The sequence below is a fragment of the Mus pahari genome, chromosome 2 (assembly GCF_900095145.1).
Source record: "Mus pahari chromosome 2, PAHARI_EIJ_v1.1, whole genome shotgun sequence".
Classification (NCBI taxonomy): Eukaryota; Metazoa; Chordata; class Mammalia; order Rodentia; family Muridae; genus Mus; species Mus pahari.
Window position 1 is genome coordinate 163,336,975 of NC_034591.1, and position 10,327 is coordinate 163,347,301.

Sequence of the window (10,327 nt, forward strand, 5' to 3'; positions counted from 1 at the left end):
TGGAACTCACTTTGTAGACCAGGCTGGCCTCAAACTCAGAAATCTGCCTGCCTCTGCCTCCCGAGTGCTGGGATTAAAGGCATGCGCCACCACGCCTGGAGCATTTAATGTTCTTTAGCTTGTTTGTTGTTTTTTCTTCTCCCTTGTAGGATTATCACTGAGTTCAGAGAGTTTAGACACATAAAGTACTTAGAATCATGCCTGACTTATGATTCTCCAGGAATCATCTTGTATGTTTGTTTTCGTGATGCTATATAGACTTCTAGAAAAATTTTTAGTTTAATTAGCAAATCTCTAATTTTGAACACTGGAAGTTTCTTTTCTTCCCTTCCTGTTTTTCCTTGGTTTTGTCTTTTCTTTCTTCTTTTCTGCCTTTCTACCTTGCTGCCCAGGAACTCTGTGGGGCCTGCTCTCAGTGAAGAGGGGGCGGGGAAATTACTTTTCAAGTTAAATAAGAAAAGCTCTGTTTATGATGCCATTCCTCAGATTTTAACTGCTGTGCTCATTACTATGCAGTTTAAATTTTTCAGGATTTTTTATGCTATCTGTAAATAAAGGCAACTAAAATACTGTTTTATAGACTGAAACCTCACGTTATAAGGAAGTCCTTTGCAGCCTGCAACTTTTCAGCTTAGAACTCCTGGCCTCTAAGTTCCATCGTCCCAGGCTAACTGTGGTTTCTGTACTGTCCACACAATTCAAGTTGGGAATCTGGGCTGACCATCTGCTTTTCTTGGCATTAGATTGCTTATTGCTTACTGCAAATTGGTGGTTTGATTTGTAAATCAGTCTTTTGTTGAGTTTGGTTACTGTTAGCTTCCACTTTGAGTCTGAGTGATTGCCTCAGCTGATCTAGAATATGCAGCTCTACATAACCAAGGACTTGTGGTCTAAATGAAGTCATAAAATTATATTTATTTATTTATTTATTTATTTACTTATTTGTTGTTGTCTTTTTGAGACAAGGTTTCTCTGTATAGCCCTAGCTGTGTTGGAACTCATGATGTAGACCAGGCTGGCCTCAAAATCAGAGATCTGCCTGCCTCTGCCTCCAGAGTATGTACTACCACTACCCAGTTAAGTCACAAAATTCTCTCTCTCTTTTTTTTTAAAGAATTATTTGTTTATTTTATGTATATGAGTACACTGTAGCTGTCTTCAGACACACCAGAAGAGGGCATTAGATCCCATTACAGATGGTTGTGAGCCACCATGTGGTTGCTGGAAATTGAACTCAGGACCTCTGGGAGAGCAATCATTGCTCTTAACCACTGAGCCATCTCTCTAGCCCAGGTCACAAAATTCTTAACCAGCCAAACTCATTTAGCTTTTACAACATCTTGATTATCTTAATTACCATCAGTAACAACTAACACTAATTTTATTTATTTATTTATTTATTTATTTATTTATTTATATATTGTTGGTTTTTTTTTTCCAAGACAGCCCTCTCAAAGTTCAAAGCCTGTCTGATGCAGAACAACTTCTAGGACAGCCAGGGCTACACAAAAAAGCTCTGTCTCAAAAACAAACAAACAAACAAAAAATTATTTTTTTCATTTTTGATAGGACAGGGTTTCACTATGTATGTAGCTCTGGCTATTCTGAAACTCACTATATAGACCAGGCTGGCTTCAAACTCACAAAGATCTGCCTGCTTCTGGTTTCTGAGTGCTGGAATTAAAGGTGTGGGCCACTATACCTGGCTTTTCTGTTTTGTTTTGTTTTAATGGTTTTATTTATTTTCTGTATGTATTGATATTTTGCCTGCGTGGATTTCTGTATGAGGGTATCAGATCACCAGAGACTGAAGTTACAGTTGCGAGCTTCTATGTGGGCATTGGGAATTGAACCCCAGTACTGTGAAAGAGTAATCAGTGTTCTTAGCTATCAGGTCTCAGGTATCACAGGTTAGCTTGGAACTTACTATGTAGCCAACAATGACTTTCAATTTCTTATCCTCCAGACTATAGGGTACAGTATTCAAATTATTCTGTCCTATGCTAGGAATTTATAAGTGCAAGACACGCATTCAGCCAACTGAGCCACACCCCCATTCCCCCAGTATAATGTGTTTGGATCTTTTTCTGATCATGCTTAGATCTGGGCAGTTAAACACTGTCGGGTGATAAACGTGGCTGATTGGAAAAACACAAAAACATGGAATCAGTGTTCTTCCCTACCAGTTCTAATCTGAATCAGGAACAGAATATGAAGACAGGTTTGTCAACTGGAAAATGGAATGATGTGTATGAGTCTGCCTATCTGCTGATGATGACAGGAGGCACTTAGCACACCACCATTGTATTTCCTGTGCTTCTAGATGTTCCGTGGCCACATCCATCTGCAGCAGGACTGGAGCACAAAGGTGCAGATAGCTGACTACAGACAGGAGCAATACCTCTCCTCCTGAGGGGCAGGGGCAGGTTCAGGCACATCTGTTCTGGCATTAGAGCTGGTTTACAGCAATCACCTAAAACAGCAGGCCTGAGAGTCAAGCTGAGAAACTAATAACACAGGGTTATGGCAGAGCACTTACTTAACAGGAGCAAGACTCTGGGTTTGATCCTCTCTACACAAAGAAACAAACAACAACAGGAAAATAAAAAACAAAACATTAACACAGACGTTACAAGGTGTAACTTGCCTATAAGCTCACTATCCACAAGGCTAAGGCAGGAGTGTAAGGCCCACTGGGCTACATAATGAATTTGAGGCTAGCCTCGGCTATATATCAAGACCCTATCTTGGGAAATAAAATGACCAACCAACAAAAACAAACACAGAATTCCCTCAACAACATTACCTTTAATTTTTTTCCACCACACCAAAAAACTCAATGTGGCATCTTGTCAACTGGATACCAGTATCTTTTATTTATTTATTTATTTATTATTACTGCATTCCAGCCCTTTAGGACCCGGTGACAGACAGGCCAGGCCAGGCTTCAGGTGCCCTCGGGGGGGTGGGGTGGGGTGGGGTGGGGTGGGGGGTGGTGGTGAGGTAGGTCTTGCTCTGCAGCTCCAAACCGTGAAAGTTGCAAGAAGACACCAGGCTCCACTTTCCAGTTTCACTTCTGCAGGGACACCACACACACACACACACACACACACACACACACACACACACACACACACACACACACCGCTGGGCGTTCCAACCCCACTCTGGAAGGCGCCCTCCCCACCTCCATTCAGAAAGTTCCAGGAGAGTGCCCTCCTCCCCCGCACCATGTTCGTGGCAAACATCCGTTGACAGTAAGAGACAAGGATTAAGAGGACTGGGGAGAATCGTGCCAACTTCCTCCCTTCTCTCAGTTCAGTACCACAACCTGGAGGCCTGAGTATTAACTAGACACTGGTCACTTAAAGGAAAGGCTACGCGGCTAGAGATAGCAGATACAGACACTTGGCCCTAGATCAGGATGGTGAATCTGGTGTGGAGGCAGGCAGGGGTTCCGTGGCAACATCGTTTATCTGTTACTATGTAATTAACTTCCCAAACACTGTGTAAGAAATGGGTTTGCTTGACAGAGCACTGCTTTAACTAATCTTTCCTCAAGCAGTGGGAAGCTGCCTGCTGGGATGCCCCTTAGTGAAGAAAACCTTGCACCCCAGGCCCACCCGCAGGAATGGTGCTTAATTCCTTTTCCGGACCGCCACAGGCTTCCCTCCACTGCTCACAGGCAGAGTCTGTAGAGCAAGGGTGAGCAACAACAAAAAAAACTCAGTTTGCAGGCAACTCAGCCTCAGAGTTTACATCCCATTACTGATTAATAATTCTGCTATTCAGAATTGCACCCAGAAACAGTGCATTGGAGGGAAGTGGCTTATTATGTAGGGGCAGGAATGCCCGGAGGCCAGGATCTCAGGGGGTATAAGAGTCACTTGGGAGATTGAAGGCTGCATGCATGTCACAGTATCCACATTATTATTATTATTATTATTAGTAGTAGTAGTAGTAGTAGTAGTAGTAGTAGTAGTAGTAGTAATTATCTGGGGAGCAAGCAACAGGGTTGAGTAAGAAGAGAGGGCAGGAACTAAGAATGGCTAGGGCTGGTGGTACACACCTTTACTTCCAGCACTGGGGAGGCAGAGGCAGGCAGATATCTTGAGTTCAAGGCCAAAAGGCCAACCTGGTCTACAGAGTGAGTTCCAGGACAGCCAGAGCTACACAGAGAAACTCTGTCTCCAACAACAACAACAAAACCCCCAAACAAACAAACAAACAAGAATGGCTAGGGCAGTGAACATAGGCAAAATTCAGTATAGCTGAGAGAGGTCGTACTTGCAAGTGTGTGTGTGTGTGTGTGTGTGTGTGTGTGTGTGTGTGTGTGTGTATAAAAGGATCTTTTATGCTCCTGATGTAATTGTTGCCTCCAAGGCTTACTGTCTCCGTTTGTTAACTTATGGGGAGTCCTGGAAGCTTCTAGACTCCGTATATATATAATCTTATCTAGGCCTGGAATGTTTTCAGCCTCTGAGACTTGCTGCTGAATAAGCTCACACCTTCCTAGTTCCTTCTGAGCTCTGTCTGGTTGTCTGGTTCAACTCAGCTGTTTTGGTTCAAAGTCCTCTCTCGGCTAACTGATTCTATCTGGCTTCTCTGGTTCTCTTGAAAGAAGGGCTGGCTCTCTTGCAGACGAAGACTTTTTTTTTTCTTTTTCTTTTTTTTTTTTAAAGAGAACTTCCTTCATCCTGGTGGCTAACGTGGAAGAAATGCCTTTTAAAATATTAAGAATGGAATGGAGCAAGGTGGCGCATGCCTAGAATCAGCACTGGAAAGACCAGTGTGGACTACAGAGCAAGTCACTGACTTAAAAGAGAGGGAAGGGAATGGAGAGCCAACTAGTAACCCTGAACCACAGTAGTGACCAGAGAGGCAGATGGAGTGCTAAGTCATTAAAATCTACGGAAAAGGGATCAAACTCAGGCTTTCCTGTGTGCGCAGCAATCACTCTACTAACTCTCCAGCTCAGATTTGAGATTTGCTATGTTGGATAAGCTGGTCGCTCCTACACTCATGAAATCCTCTTCCCTCTGATTCTTAAGTGCTGGGATTATGAATACAGCATCATACCCAGATGAAAGAACTAAAGACTTCCTGGCTTGAGTCACTAAGAAAAAGTCATTCTCTGAGACGAAGCCCAGAAAATGGACATGGTCAAAAGTCATGTGTGTTGATAGGCAAATGAGGTCTGGAGAGCTCCTCAGAGGAATGGGGAGAAATGCAGACTAGAGCATCCGAAGCATCCAGACGCGGATTGTGGGCGATATACAAATATTCAAGGGTGGTCATAGACACAGAGCCCCACCTACTACCACAAAGAACAGCATGGGAGGAGGAAGACAGAGAGCTGAGAAGCACCAGGTCACCCACAGACCTGCCCTCCAGTGCACAGCAAAGATGGGCCATTGATACCCATTGATGGGAGGATGTCACCCAGGGTCCCACCAGCTGCGTGGCCAACCTGCAGCAGGAACTACCACAATGGGCAAGTATGTGGTGGATGTTGGAGTTCAGGAATCATCACTCAAACCAATCAAACACTGATCTCGGTTAAACAAGAATAGTTAATTGAATGCACACCAATAACACTGGGCATTCAGGATAGCAAAAAGGACTGTGGTCCCAATCTGCTCTCAGGGTTAGCTTTTTATAGGAAAAACCAGGTTAGGTTTAAAGGGCAAGGAGGGGAACAGTAGGCTTATTAGATCAAGTCTTGCCAGCTAACTTTAAGCTGACTGGTCCTGAGTAAGGTGAGGGTGGTGGTGGATGGGTGGTGAACAGGAGAATTTCAGAACACTGAGATAACAGAGCGTGAGTATTGTAATCATAACATTTTAGCTTATTAGTAGCATTCTTCAGTGTCAACTACAAAAAAACAGTGAGCTCATACATAGGTACAGGAAGGGCTGCCCAGTGGTCAGTTCTGACTCAAGCCATTTTAGACATAACAGTTCATATTTATTAACCTTTATTTGATGAGTCCTGTGTAAAGCTTTGTAGAATTTCTTTTTTTTTAAAATTTATTTATTTTTATTTATGAGTACAGTGTAGCTGTCTTCAGACACACACAAAAAGAGTGCATTAGATCCTATTACAGATGGTTATGAGCCACCATGTGGTTGCTGGGAATTGAACTCAGGACCTCTGGAAGAGCAAGCAGTCAGTGCTCTTAACCTCTGAGCCATCTCTCCAGCCCTTTGAATTTCTTTTTCTTTCTTTTTTTTTTTTTTTAAGATTTATTTATTTATTTATTTATTTATTTATTTATTTATATGTGTGTACACTGTAGCTGTCTTCAGACACTCCAGAAGAGGGCATCAGATTTTTGTTACAGATGGTTGTGAACCACCATGTGGTTGCTGGGATTTGAACTCAGGACCTTTGGAAGAGCAGTTGGTGCTCTTAACCACTGAGCTATCTCACCAGCCCAGCCCGTGGAATTTTCTAAGATTAGAAAACCTCATACAGAACATACACAACAAAATAGCGTATGTGGTCAGCATGTCCTTGAGACAAGTCACTTCTCTGTGTCAATGACTGGCAGGCATGTTGCAGCAACAATATGAAATAGCTGGCAGGCATGCAACAAAATGGCTACAGCTATTTTGGGGATATGGGGGGGTGGTGTTAGACCATAACAGTGGATAGATGGGGAAAAAAGAGAAGTGGAGCAGTTTGTGCATTAGGAAGAGAGATGGAACTGGAGACTGGAGGGTGGAGAGGAGTAAGCCTGTTGTGAGTGGCCAACCACACTACCCAGAGCCATGATGAGGTGAGCCCTAGCTGCTGCAGAAGCCCATGTCTGGGTCTGTGGCTATGCAGCGGCAGAGGTCAGTGTTGATGTCTGTGGCTCATTTTACCACTAGAGAACATGGGGATATCCCTGGTTGGAACAGCTGCTGGACGGATACCATGTGGCTGTCCGGGGGCTGTGCAGAACTGGCTCCACCCTTCACTTGTTGTAGTGCTCTGGAGAACTGACCTCACCTCTCACTGGTAGCAGCACCCCCAGGAGGGTGGGATCGGCCCCTCACCTAGGCAGCACAGTGAAGCTGACCCTGGTGGCAAGGGCATGAGTGAGCCAGGACCAAGGTGGGAGAGCTGACCCTGCCACTATCTGTCATAGGGTGGCACAGGCATAGAGGTGATGAACTCCCCCAAACCCCACCCCATTATCACCTCTGGCACTTGGGAAAATTGCCCATAGAGTTATGAGCCTGAGAGAGCTAGCCCTGACCCTTACCAGGTGCAACACTCCAGAAAGTAGGCCCTGTATCTGGCCTGGACAGCCTAGCAGAGCTGACCCCTGGTGGTGGGGATGCAGGTGAGCCTGCCCAAAGACAACAAGGGAGAGCTGGCACTCCACTCCTCTGCCTTGAGGTGGCATGGGTGTGAGGGTGATGCTCTCCCCACCCATCACCTGCAGTAGTAGGAAGAGCTAGTCCTGAGGGCAGAAGAGCTAGCCCTGTCCCTTCACTGGCTGTAGCCCTGTACCTTGCCTGGGCAACACAGTGGAGCTGGCCCTGATGGCAAAGGCACCGGTGGAGGACTGCAGCACTGTGCAGAGTGCCTCTGCCCCCTTTGACTGGGCATCACAGTGGAGCTGGTCCTGGAGGCACGGGTACAGGTGAGCCAGCCCCAAGGGCATGAGAGCATGATTAGCCGACCCTGCCTCCCGATAGTGTCATTGGGTGGCCAAGCCTGAGCGGTGCTGCAGAGTTCATCCTTGTGGTGAGGATAAGGAAGAGCTGGTATGCTGATCAGCTCAGATGTCACCCAGATTCAGGGCTCTGAGCTGGCTCACCCCAAAATCTGTATCATTTGCAAATGGTTATGATGGATGAAAGGGCCAGTTCTACTGATCCAAAGCTGCAGGATCTCATGACACAGGGCAACAAGAAAACTGTGAAGTTCCCAGTGAGGATCCAGTATTGATGGTATCACAGAAGCCAGAGGCCTCGAACCAGAACAATGACTCATTGCAATGAACATTTGCAATTGAAGATGTGTGGATATAGGGGTATACTGTGGACACACTGTGACACACTGCAGCTTCCACGATGAGATGTTTTCTATGGGTTGTTCTGGTTGACTTATTTGTGTATGTGTGTGTGTATGTGTGTGTGTGTGTGTGTGTGTGTGTGTGTGTTTTATCTTGGGGGAGGTTGCAAGGGCAAAGGGCAGATATGAGGATATGGGGAGATGAGTAGGACTAGGGTGCATGATGTGAAACATACAAAGAGTCAATATAAAGTAAAAAAAGAAAAAAAAAAGATCAAAAACAAAAACCAAGCCGGGTGTGGTGGCACACGCCTTTAATCCCAGCACTCGGAGGCTGAGACAGGTGGATCTTTGAGTTTGAGGCCAGCCTGGTCTACAAAGTAAGTTCCAGGACAGCCAGGGCTATACAGAGAAACCCTGTCTCGAAAAACCAAAAACAAAAAAAAAACAAAAACCAAGCCAGGCCAGGTGTGATGGTATACACCTTTATTCCTAGAACTCTGGAGGCAGAAGCAGAGCATAGTCAGCTTTATATCTTAAAGAAAATAAGCCTGAAGCAAGAAGGGGTGTGTGTGTGTGTTTCACTCAAAGATATGAGAAGGAAGCATGACTCTTCAATGAGTTAGTACATATCTATCTCAGAATCCTGTCCTTGATTCAGTTGCTTAAATAGTCTCAAATTCCCATCTGTCTTAGTTGGGATTTACTGCTGTGAACAGACACCATGACCAAGGCAAGTCTTATAAAAACATTTCACTGGGACTGGCTTACAGGTTCAGAGGTTCAGTCCATTATCATCAAGGTGGGAGCATGGCAGTATCCAGGCAGGCCTGGCACAGGAGTAGCTTCGAGTTCTATGTCTTCAACCAAAGGCTGCTAGTGAAAGACTGACTTTTAGGAAATTAGGGTGAGGATCTTAAGCCCACACCCACAGTGACACACCTACTCCAACCAGGTCACACCTATTCCAACAAGGCCACACCTCCAAATGGCACCACTCCCTGGCCCAAGAATATATAACCATCTATCCTCCTTTTGTTGAGAAAGGGTCTCTCTATGTAGCCCTGTCTGGCTTGAAACTCACTCTTTAAACCAGGCTGGTTTTGAGCTTAAAGATCAGCCTGCTTCTGCCTCTTGAGTGCTGGGTTTAAAGGCATAAATTACCATGCTTGCCCTAAATTCTTTTATCTATATAGGATGAGAGTAGGAACTTGTGAAAGGTAACCTGTGTCCTTGGTGAGAAAATGAAAACAAACTGATTGATCCGATTGTTACTTTTAAAACTTTAGTAGAAAATATAAGGCAAGTATTCAACAAAGTGACTTCCTACAGAGAAAAAACAACTATAATATTCATATACTTATTACCCTGAAGATGCTTGTAATGATGGTTAAAACGAAGCAAAGGAGAGCAGTACTATAAATTAAATGGTCTGTGACATTTGTAAGTCAGTCATCCTCCATATAGGGTTGGTAAAAGAGCCCAGTAGGCCAGTGAAGGGCAGGTTATGGCCAGGTCGAGTGGTTCCCAGTTGACCCTCACTCTGTCCTGGAGTGCATGGCTTCTTCTATTGCCTCTGTATTCTTCTTTTATTTAAAAGTTTTTATTTTTGAGATTATATTACAACTACACCATTTCTTCCTTTCCTTTCTTGCGTCCAAACCTTCCCATACATGCCCCCTTGCTCTTTTTCAAATTCCTGGCTTTTGTCTTCATTATTGCAATTACATGCAATATATGTACATGTATTTCTTTCTTTCTGTTTTTTTGTTTTGTTTTGTTTTGTTTCTGTTTTTGTTTTTTGTTTTTCGAGACAGGGTTTCTCTGTATAGCCCTGGCTGTCCTGGAACTCACTTTGTAGACCAGGCTAGCCTCAAACTCAGAAATCTGCCTGCCTCTGCCTCCCGAGTGCTGGGATTAAAGGCATGCGCCACCACACCCGGTTATGTATTTCTAAATATAACCTGCTTAGTCAATATAATGTTACTTGTATATATGCATTCAGGACTGCCCATTTGGTATTGGATAATCAACTGATGTGTTCTTCTCCGGAGGAGGTTGTTTCCTCTGCTTTCAGCATTCCTCAGTCCCCTGCAGTTCTTTGTGTGGAATGAAGCCTCTTGGGCTTTCCCCCATCCATATGGCGTTCAGTTCATTTTTGGCAGTTACATAGGTAAGACTTTATGAATGTAGCTTCTGTCATCCCAGGAGACACAATCTCACAGCAGACCCCCTGGTCCTCTGGCTCTTACAGTCTCTCTACCCTCTTCCATAGTGTTCCCATAGTCTTAGGTGCAGGTATGTTTTATAGTTTAAT